The sequence below is a fragment of the Sapajus apella genome, unplaced genomic scaffold (genome assembly GCF_009761245.1).
Source record: "Sapajus apella isolate SASKATOON/1434 unplaced genomic scaffold, GSC_monkey_1.0 scaffold2834, whole genome shotgun sequence".
Taxonomy (NCBI): domain Eukaryota; kingdom Metazoa; phylum Chordata; class Mammalia; order Primates; family Cebidae; genus Sapajus; species Sapajus apella.
In genome coordinates this window covers 466-8,547 of record NW_022439760.1, presented here as the reverse complement: position 1 = coordinate 8,547, position 8,082 = coordinate 466, and the positions used below count along the sequence as shown (strand labels likewise).

At 42.5% G+C, this 8,082-nt stretch overlaps 1 pseudogene across 1 annotated transcript; it reads left to right on the top strand.

Annotated features, from left to right (window-relative positions):
- The first annotated feature begins 5,155 nt into the window (after nucleotides 1–5,155).
- LOC116547361 lies at nucleotides 5,156–6,779 on the top strand (annotated as a pseudogene). The gene has a single exon (XR_004267041.1). The product of XR_004267041.1 is annotated as a protein PIMREG pseudogene (transcript).
- The last annotated feature ends 1,303 nt before the right edge of the window (nucleotides 6,780–8,082 follow it).

Genomic DNA, 8,082 nt, shown 5'->3' with positions numbered 1-8,082 from the left:
ACCTGGGAAGCATAGGTTACAGTGAGCCAACATCACCCCACTGCACTCCAGCCTGGGTGACAGATTGAGACTCTGTCTCAAAAATCAATTAATTAATAAATTAAAAATAAAGTAAAATTTTTTTTCAGCACAGTGCCTTTCTGGGAAATCAGTTCTTTCTTGTCCTAATCAAATTATCCAGAAAAATTTGATATGTCAAACAGGTGTACATGTATTTTTAGATGAGTGTGTAATATTCCTATACCCTTGACCCAGTGTGATGTGTTTTCAAGTTTTTAGTTATTTGCTGAGATTGCTGGCCAGTTGTCTTTCCTACCAATTAACATAGAATTAAATTTATGTAGTAAGTGAAATTTATTCCTCTGGGTTATTGACCGACCTCAGCAGTGTTTTAAAATAATAATCTATTGCTTTGCGCCTCTTTAAGTCTCACAATGTGTACAACAATACTATAGTGTAATAATCTGGATTTTACAGCAGGGGAAATGGGCCTAGAGAGAGGTTTGGTAGTTTGCCCAAGGTTATACAACTAGCAGATGGTAATGACTTGATTTCTGGTGTCTCTGACTTCAGAGAGCTTTGCTTTTTATAATAATATACTGGAAATTGTTATAAATCAGACTATATGATTATGGAAGCAACAGTGAAGAATTAGGTTCATTAGGAATTGATCACATTGGTGTTTCTGTCTACCTCATAAATTGAAATAAATTTTTTTTTTTTTTTGAGACAGTCTCACTCTGCTGCCCAGGCTGGAGTGCAGTGGCATGATCTTGGCTCACTGCAGTCTCCGCTTCCCAGGTTCAAGCAATTATCTTGCCTCCGCCTCCCTAGTATCTGGGACTACAGGCACTCACCACCACACTTGGCCAATTTCTGTATTTTTAGTAGAGATGGGATTTCACCACGTTGGCCAGGCTGGTCTCTAACTCCTGACCTCAGGTGATCCACACACCTCGGCCTCCCAAAATGCTGGGATTACAGGCATTAGCTACTGCACCCAGCCGTGAATTGAAATAAAATTTAAATATACTAGTGAAATGACACTAATAATCTTCAGGATGTCCGTTTCTTTTTGAATAGGCTTTTTCTACTGGGACATTTTCTTTTTAAATTCCATTTTTAAAGGCACATACATACGTTTACTTATTGAGACAGGATTTCACTCTTTTGCCCAGGATAGAGTACAGTGATGTGATCACTGCTTACTATAGCCTTGACTTCCTGGACTCAGGCGATCCTCCCACTGCAGCCTCCTGAGCATCGGGGACTACAGGCGTGTACCACCACACTCAGTTAATTTTTTTTTTTTTTTTTTTTTGTATTTTTTGTCGAGATGGGGGCAGGTCTTCCTTTTTGACCCAAGCAGGTCTTGAACTCCTGACCTCTTGTGATCTTCCTGCCTTCCAGAGTGCTGGGGTTACAAGTGTGAGCCAGGTTCCACCAACTTTGAGTAATATTCATTTACAAATGTTTTTCAAATAAGTTGTATTAAATTTTAATAGTTATAGGAAGAGGGAAGAGCATAAGAACAACTCTTTAGAGTTTCACTATTGTGTTTTGCTTTTTGAAATTATAGGCTGTTGACTGTGATCTTTTACTTGTCCTAATAATTCCTTCTTCTCCAGCTCTAATTTCTCTCTACTAATTACTATATAGTTTAATCACGTAAAGGGTACAGCTGTGGGATTATGTGGATGCCAGAATCAGCACCAGTTAGCAAATAATAAGATTTCATTTATCTGGATACATTTAAGGCAATTCCTGTCTTTATTTATACTTAAATGATCACCACAACCAAATTTGTAAGAGAGAAGTTTCCACATTTGCCCTGTGTTTCAAAGTAGAATCCTTACCCTGTAAGGAGCTAGAGCTACCGTGTGTTTTAATAACATTCAGAGCAGGTCAGCCAGGTTGTATTCATTTGCCATTAGACCTAGCACACATTGAAGTTTTGTTTTGTGAGTGGAGGCAGTTGAAGGAAAGTCAGTTGGGTGTGTACATGTAGTTTAAAATCTAATACTTTTGGCTAGGCGCAGTGGCTCACGCCTGTAATCCCAGCACTTTGGGAGGCCAAGGCAGGCAGATCACGAGATCAGGAATTCAAGACCAGCCTGACAAACATGGTGAAACCCCATCTCTACTAAAAATACAAAAATTAGCTGGGTGTGGGTGGCCTGCGCCTGTAATCCCAGCTACTCGGGAGGCTGAGGCAGGAGAATCGCATGAATCTCGGAGGCAGAGGTTGCAGTGAGCTGAGATTGCGCCATTACACTCCAGACTGTGCGACAGTCTCAGAAAAAAAAAACAAAACCAAAACTAATACTTTTTTTTTTTTTTTTTTTTTTTTTTCAAAGAAAAGCTAGATTGCTTCCAGTCTGACCCTTTTGAGCTTGAATTTCTGATCGGCATAAATGAAAAGTTATTTTTCAATTTTGAAAGCATATAGTATTGAGAAAGGAAGAGGTTATTTAGATAATGACATACGTGTACCAAGCAGTCATCATTTTTTTAATTTTCTTTTTTACCTTCCTTAGCTCATACCTACAAGCAGTCATTAAAACTAAATTTTAGGAATACTGTAATATAGGACCTGTGAATTTTTACTAGGATGACCACAAGTATTGATTTATACCTTTTGTCTTGGAATAATTGCTGTTAGCACCTTTTGTTTTTTGTTTTTTTCTGAGACAGGGTCTTGCACTGTCACCCAGGCTGGACTGAAGTGGCAAGATCATAGCTTACTGCAGCCTCCAACTCCTGAACTCAAGAGATCCTCCTCCTTCAGTCTCTTGAGTACCTGGGACTATAGGTGCACACCGTCATTCAAAGAAATTTTTACTCAGTATTAACCATCACATTAAGCATAAAATATCTTTAAAAAAAAAAAAAGAAATTTTTACAAAAATTTAAAAATTTTTTGTAAAGATGGGGTGTCACTGTGTTGCCTGGGCTGATCTTGAACTCCTGCGCTCAAGCAATCCTCCCACCTTGGCTTTTCAAAGTGCTGAAATTATAGGTGTGAGCCACTGCACCCAGCCTTAGCACCTTTTTTATTCTCAAAGTGCCCTGGTTTGTGTATGTTACATGATCATCTAGATCTAAAGGAATTTCAGAGATCTAAGTGAGATTTTGAAGGAAAGGTACAGCAGCAAAAAATACTCTTCAAGTCCTGTTGATGCCTTCAGATAATCAGATGCCATACTGACTGTTTTTAGAAAGAATGTGCCTGATGAGTCTAAGTTCATCAGAATGACTCAGGTGGGTTGAGAGGCAAAAATAAAATACCATCATTATTGTTATCATCATGACTACTACTAATACTGCTACTATAGTTGTGTCCTGGGGGTTTGAAATCATATTTTTCATCCTTCCTGTTTTTGTTTTGCTAGTATAACATTCAAAAGAGACAAAAGGTGGCTGGGCACCTGGCTCATGCCTGTAGTCCCAATACTTTGGGAGGCCAAGGCGGGCAAAGCATCTGAGGTCAGGAGTTCAAGATCAGCCTGCCTAGCGTGGTGAAAAATACAAAAATTAGCCAGGCATGATGGTGGGTGCCTGTAATTCCAGCTATTTGGGAGGCTGAGGTTGGAGAATTGCATGAACCCAGGAGGGGGAGGTTGCAGTGAGCCATGATGGCACCATTGCACTCCAGCCTGGGTGACAGAGAAACTCTGTCTCAAAAAAAAAAAAAAAAAAGGTCAAAAGGATTCAGAGTGAAAAGAAAACCACTTAGTTAACCTTCTCAAAGACAACCCCACTATTTCTAATTGTGTGGCAATTCTTTCCCATATAACATATTAACCATATAATAAGCATTCTGCACTCTTTATAAGTGTATTACCCATATACTAAGCATTCTGCACTCTTAACCTTCCCTAAGGGTAGTATGCAAGCACGTTTTCTAGCAGTTTCATTTTTTTTCCTCTTAATTGTATGTCTTGGAAATTATTCCATAACTAGAAGGTTTTTTGTTTTGTTTGTTTTTGAGATGGAGTCTCCTCTGTTCCCCAGGCTGAAGTGCAATGGCATGATCTTGGGTCACTGTAACCTCTGCTTCCCAGGATCAAGCTATTTGATTACAGGCACCCACCATTCTGTCTGGCTAATTTTTGTATTTTTGTAGAAATAGGGCTTCACCATGTTGGCCAGGCAGGTCATGAACTCCTGACCTCAGGTGGTCCACCCGCCTTGGCCTCCCAAAGAGCTAGGATTACAGGCGTGAGCCACCACGCCAGTCCCATTTTTTGTTTTATTTTAAAGTAATTTTAGGTTTATAGAATAGTTGCAAAAATAGTACAGATAATTTTGGCATATTACTCACCTATGTTCTATGTTCCCTTCCACAGTATCCATACAATAACTATGATACAGTTGTCATGGGCCTTGTGTGGTGGCTCATACCTGTAATCCTAGCACTTTGGGAGGCCAAGACAAGTGGATCACCTGAGGTCAGGAGTTCGAGACTAGTTTGTTCAACATGGTGAAACCCGGTCTCTATTAAAAATACAAAAAATTAGGCCGGGCGCGGTGGCTCACGTCTGTAATCCCAGTACTTTGGGAGGCTGAGGTGGGTAGATCACGAGGTCAAGAGATTGAGACCATTGTGGTCAACATGGTGAAACCCCATCTCTACTAAAAATACAAAAAATCAGCTGGTCATGGTGGCGCATGCCTGTAATCCCAGCTACTCAGGAGGCTGAGGCAGGAGAATTGCCTGAACCCAGGACGCGGAGGTTGCGGTGAGCCGAGATCGCGCCATTGCACTCCAGCCTGGGTAACGAGTGAAACTCCGTCTCAAAAAAAAAAAAAAAAAAAAAAAAAATTAGCTGGGTGTGGTGGCGCGTGCCTGTAATCCCAGCTACTAGGGAGGCTGAGGTAGGAGAAACACTTGAACCCAGGAGGTGAAGGTTGCAGTGAGCTCAGATCATGCCACTGCATTCCAGCCTGGGTGACAGAGCAAGAATCCAACTCAAAAAATAAATAAATAAATAAATGTAAATAAATAAAGATACAAAAAAAAAATTGGTTGGGCGTGGTGATGCATGCCTGTAGTCCCAGCTTCTCGGGAGGTTGAAGTTGCAGTGAGCTAAGATTGTACCACCGAACTCCAGCCTGGGTGACAGAGTGAGGCTCTGTCTAAAAAAAGAAAAAAAAAAACCCTGAAAAGAAATGTTCCACAAATACCTTAGTGAATTGAATACTTCTCAACATTTATTTGTTTGATTTGCCGTAATAAACAAACCTGTCAGTTAGCTGCAACATTGGAAAAGTATAAAAACGGTTTATGGTGCTCGGGTGTGATCAGCATTGGTGTCGGGGTGTAGTGGGCAGAAAAGACTTGGCCAGGCAGATGGCTTCTCGGTGGCAGAGCATTGGGACCTCCGTGCGCCGGAGATCTCTCCGGCACCAGGAGCAGCTGGAGGACAGCAAGGAGCTGCAGCCTGTGGCCTGTCATCAGGAGACCTCCTCCAGGGCCCTGGGGTCCCTGTGCAGACAGTTCCAAAGGAGGCTGCCCCTGAAAGCCGTCAACCTCAACCTCCGTGCAGGCCCCTCCTGGAAACCCCAGAGCCAGGGCAGCAGGGCCTCCAAGCAGCAGCTCGCTCAGCTAAGAGTGCCTTGGGTGCCATGTCCCAGAGAATCCAGGAGTCCTGCCAAAGTGGCACCAAGTGGCTGGTGGAGACCCAGATGAAGGCCAGGAGGAGGAAGAGAGGGGCACAGAAGGGCAGTGGATCCCCAACTCACAGCCTGAGCCAGAAGAGCACTCAGCTGTCTAGAGCTGCCCCTGCCCACTCACCCACAGACCCCTGGGAGAAGGAGCATCACTGCCTCTCTGCCCGGATGGGCTCATGTGCCCACCCATTACGGCGGTCAAGGCGGGAGGCAGCCTTCCGGAGCCCCTACTCCTCTACAGAGCCCCTCTGCTCTCCCATTGAGTCTGACAGTGACCTAGAGCCTGTGGGGGCGGGAATTCAGCACCTTCAGAAGCTGTCCCAAGAGCTAGAAGAAGTCATCATGGCAGAAGAGAGTGGTGACATCATCTCTCTCATTCATGGCTGAGGAAGTGCCTGCAGGAAACAAGCCCTGTCTGACCACCAAGGCTTCACACCCAAGGACGTCTGTTCTTCCGCATGCGCTTCCTGGAGGAAGTCCCCAGGAGTCATCAGTACCCCTGGGCCCCTGCTAATGAGGACCTGACTAACAAGGGGCCTGGAGCCCCCCTGCTCCGGCCACATCTGGACCCATCGGTGACTGCCAGCCATAGCCTGAGAGTGTCTTGGGGAGAGTGTCTTGCAGAGGTGGGGAGAATTGTACCTTCTGCTTTCCCAAGGGACTCTTGAGCTTAGAAACTCATGATACACCTGACTTTAAGCTTTGTATTTGCCTCATCTGTAATGTGAAGTGCTAGCATCAGATGTTTGAGAGCTCTTAACCGTGTACCCAGGTGTCTGGTTTTGGGGGAGTCATCTGCAGTCACTCACCATCTGTGTTTCCGGTGCCAAGGCTCTTGAGGGCCCCACTCTCATCCCTGCATTCCCTACCAGGGACTCAGAGGAAGGCATAGGAGATATTTCCAGGCTTAAGACCCTGGGCTCACAGGTACCTATTTATATGCTCGATGCAGAGTGCTGTGGGTATGCCGGGAGGGGTAGCCTGTTCAAGAGCAATTTCTGCCCTTTGTAAATTATTTTAAGAAATCTGCTTTGTCATTTTATTAAAAAGAAACCAGCATGTGACTTTCCTAGATAACACTGCTTTCTCATAATAAAGACTGTTTGCCTTTGGGGGGAAAAAAAAAAAACGGTTTATATTTTTCACTGTTTTAAAACTTACTCTCTTAAAAATTAGAAGCCACACACCAAGTCTAAAAGAATAAGAAATAAACATCTATCATCAAAAGTACTTATTATACAAGAAAAAATTATCAATACATCTTTTATCTCAGTTCTTTTCTTTTTCTTTTTTTTTTTTTTTTTTTTTTGGCACAATCTCAGCTCACTGCAACCTCCGCCTCCCTGTAGGCTCCGCCTCCCAGGTTCAAGCAGTTCTTCTGCCTCAGCCTCCCAAGTAGCTGGGACTACAAGTGCGCACCACCATGCCCAGCTGATTTTTGTATTTTCAGTAGAGACAGAGTTTCACCATGTTGGCCAGGATGGTCTCAATCTCTTGACCTCATGATCTGCCCACCTCGGCCTCCCAAAGTGCTAGGATTACAGGCATGAGCCACCACACCCAGCCTATCTCAGTTCTTTAACATGGTTAGCAATTCTAAGTTCTGTCTTCATTAATAATTCACTGTATGACCTCATGCAGATCATGTCATATTTCTTATTCTTTGTACCTTCATTTGGAAAATGAAGAACTTGAACTAGACACTCTTTCATGTCATTTCTTGGTCTAAAATTTCACAAATTTGCAGATTTAAGCTGAATTAAAGTTACCCTATTTAAAAAAGCTGGTTCTTTAATGTTAACACAAAAACATAAATACCATTAGTTCCCACAAAAGTAAGGTATTAACAACAACCACAAGTAATCCCTGGCAGTGAAGTGCAAAACATTTTTCACCTACCCCCAAAATAAATGTAGTCTCATCACAATGACAGGAACACCAAGTGAAAGTAAACAAAATACTGAGTGTCACTGGAGTTGGTGATAACTTTTCAGATGGAAAACCAGAGGCACACCCATGAAGGAAATAATTGGTAGGTTAGACTTTATTAAAATTTAAAACTTCTGTTCTGCAGAAGACACCATCAAGAGAAAGAGAAAAGACAGTTTAGCAATTTCTTACAAACCTAAACCTATCTGTACCATTCAATCTCGCAATGACACTCCTTACTGCTTAACCAAAGGAGCTGAAAATTTAAGTCTACACAAAAAACCAAAACATGATGTTTATAGCATTATTTATTTGTAATTGCCAAAGCTTGGCAGCAGTCCAGATGTCCTTCAGTAGATGAATGAATAAGTAGACTGTGATATACAAGACAGTGGAATATTATTCAACACTAAAAAGAAATGAGCCATCAAGCCAGGAAAAGACATGGAAGAACCTTGGATACATATTCAAGAATGTGTG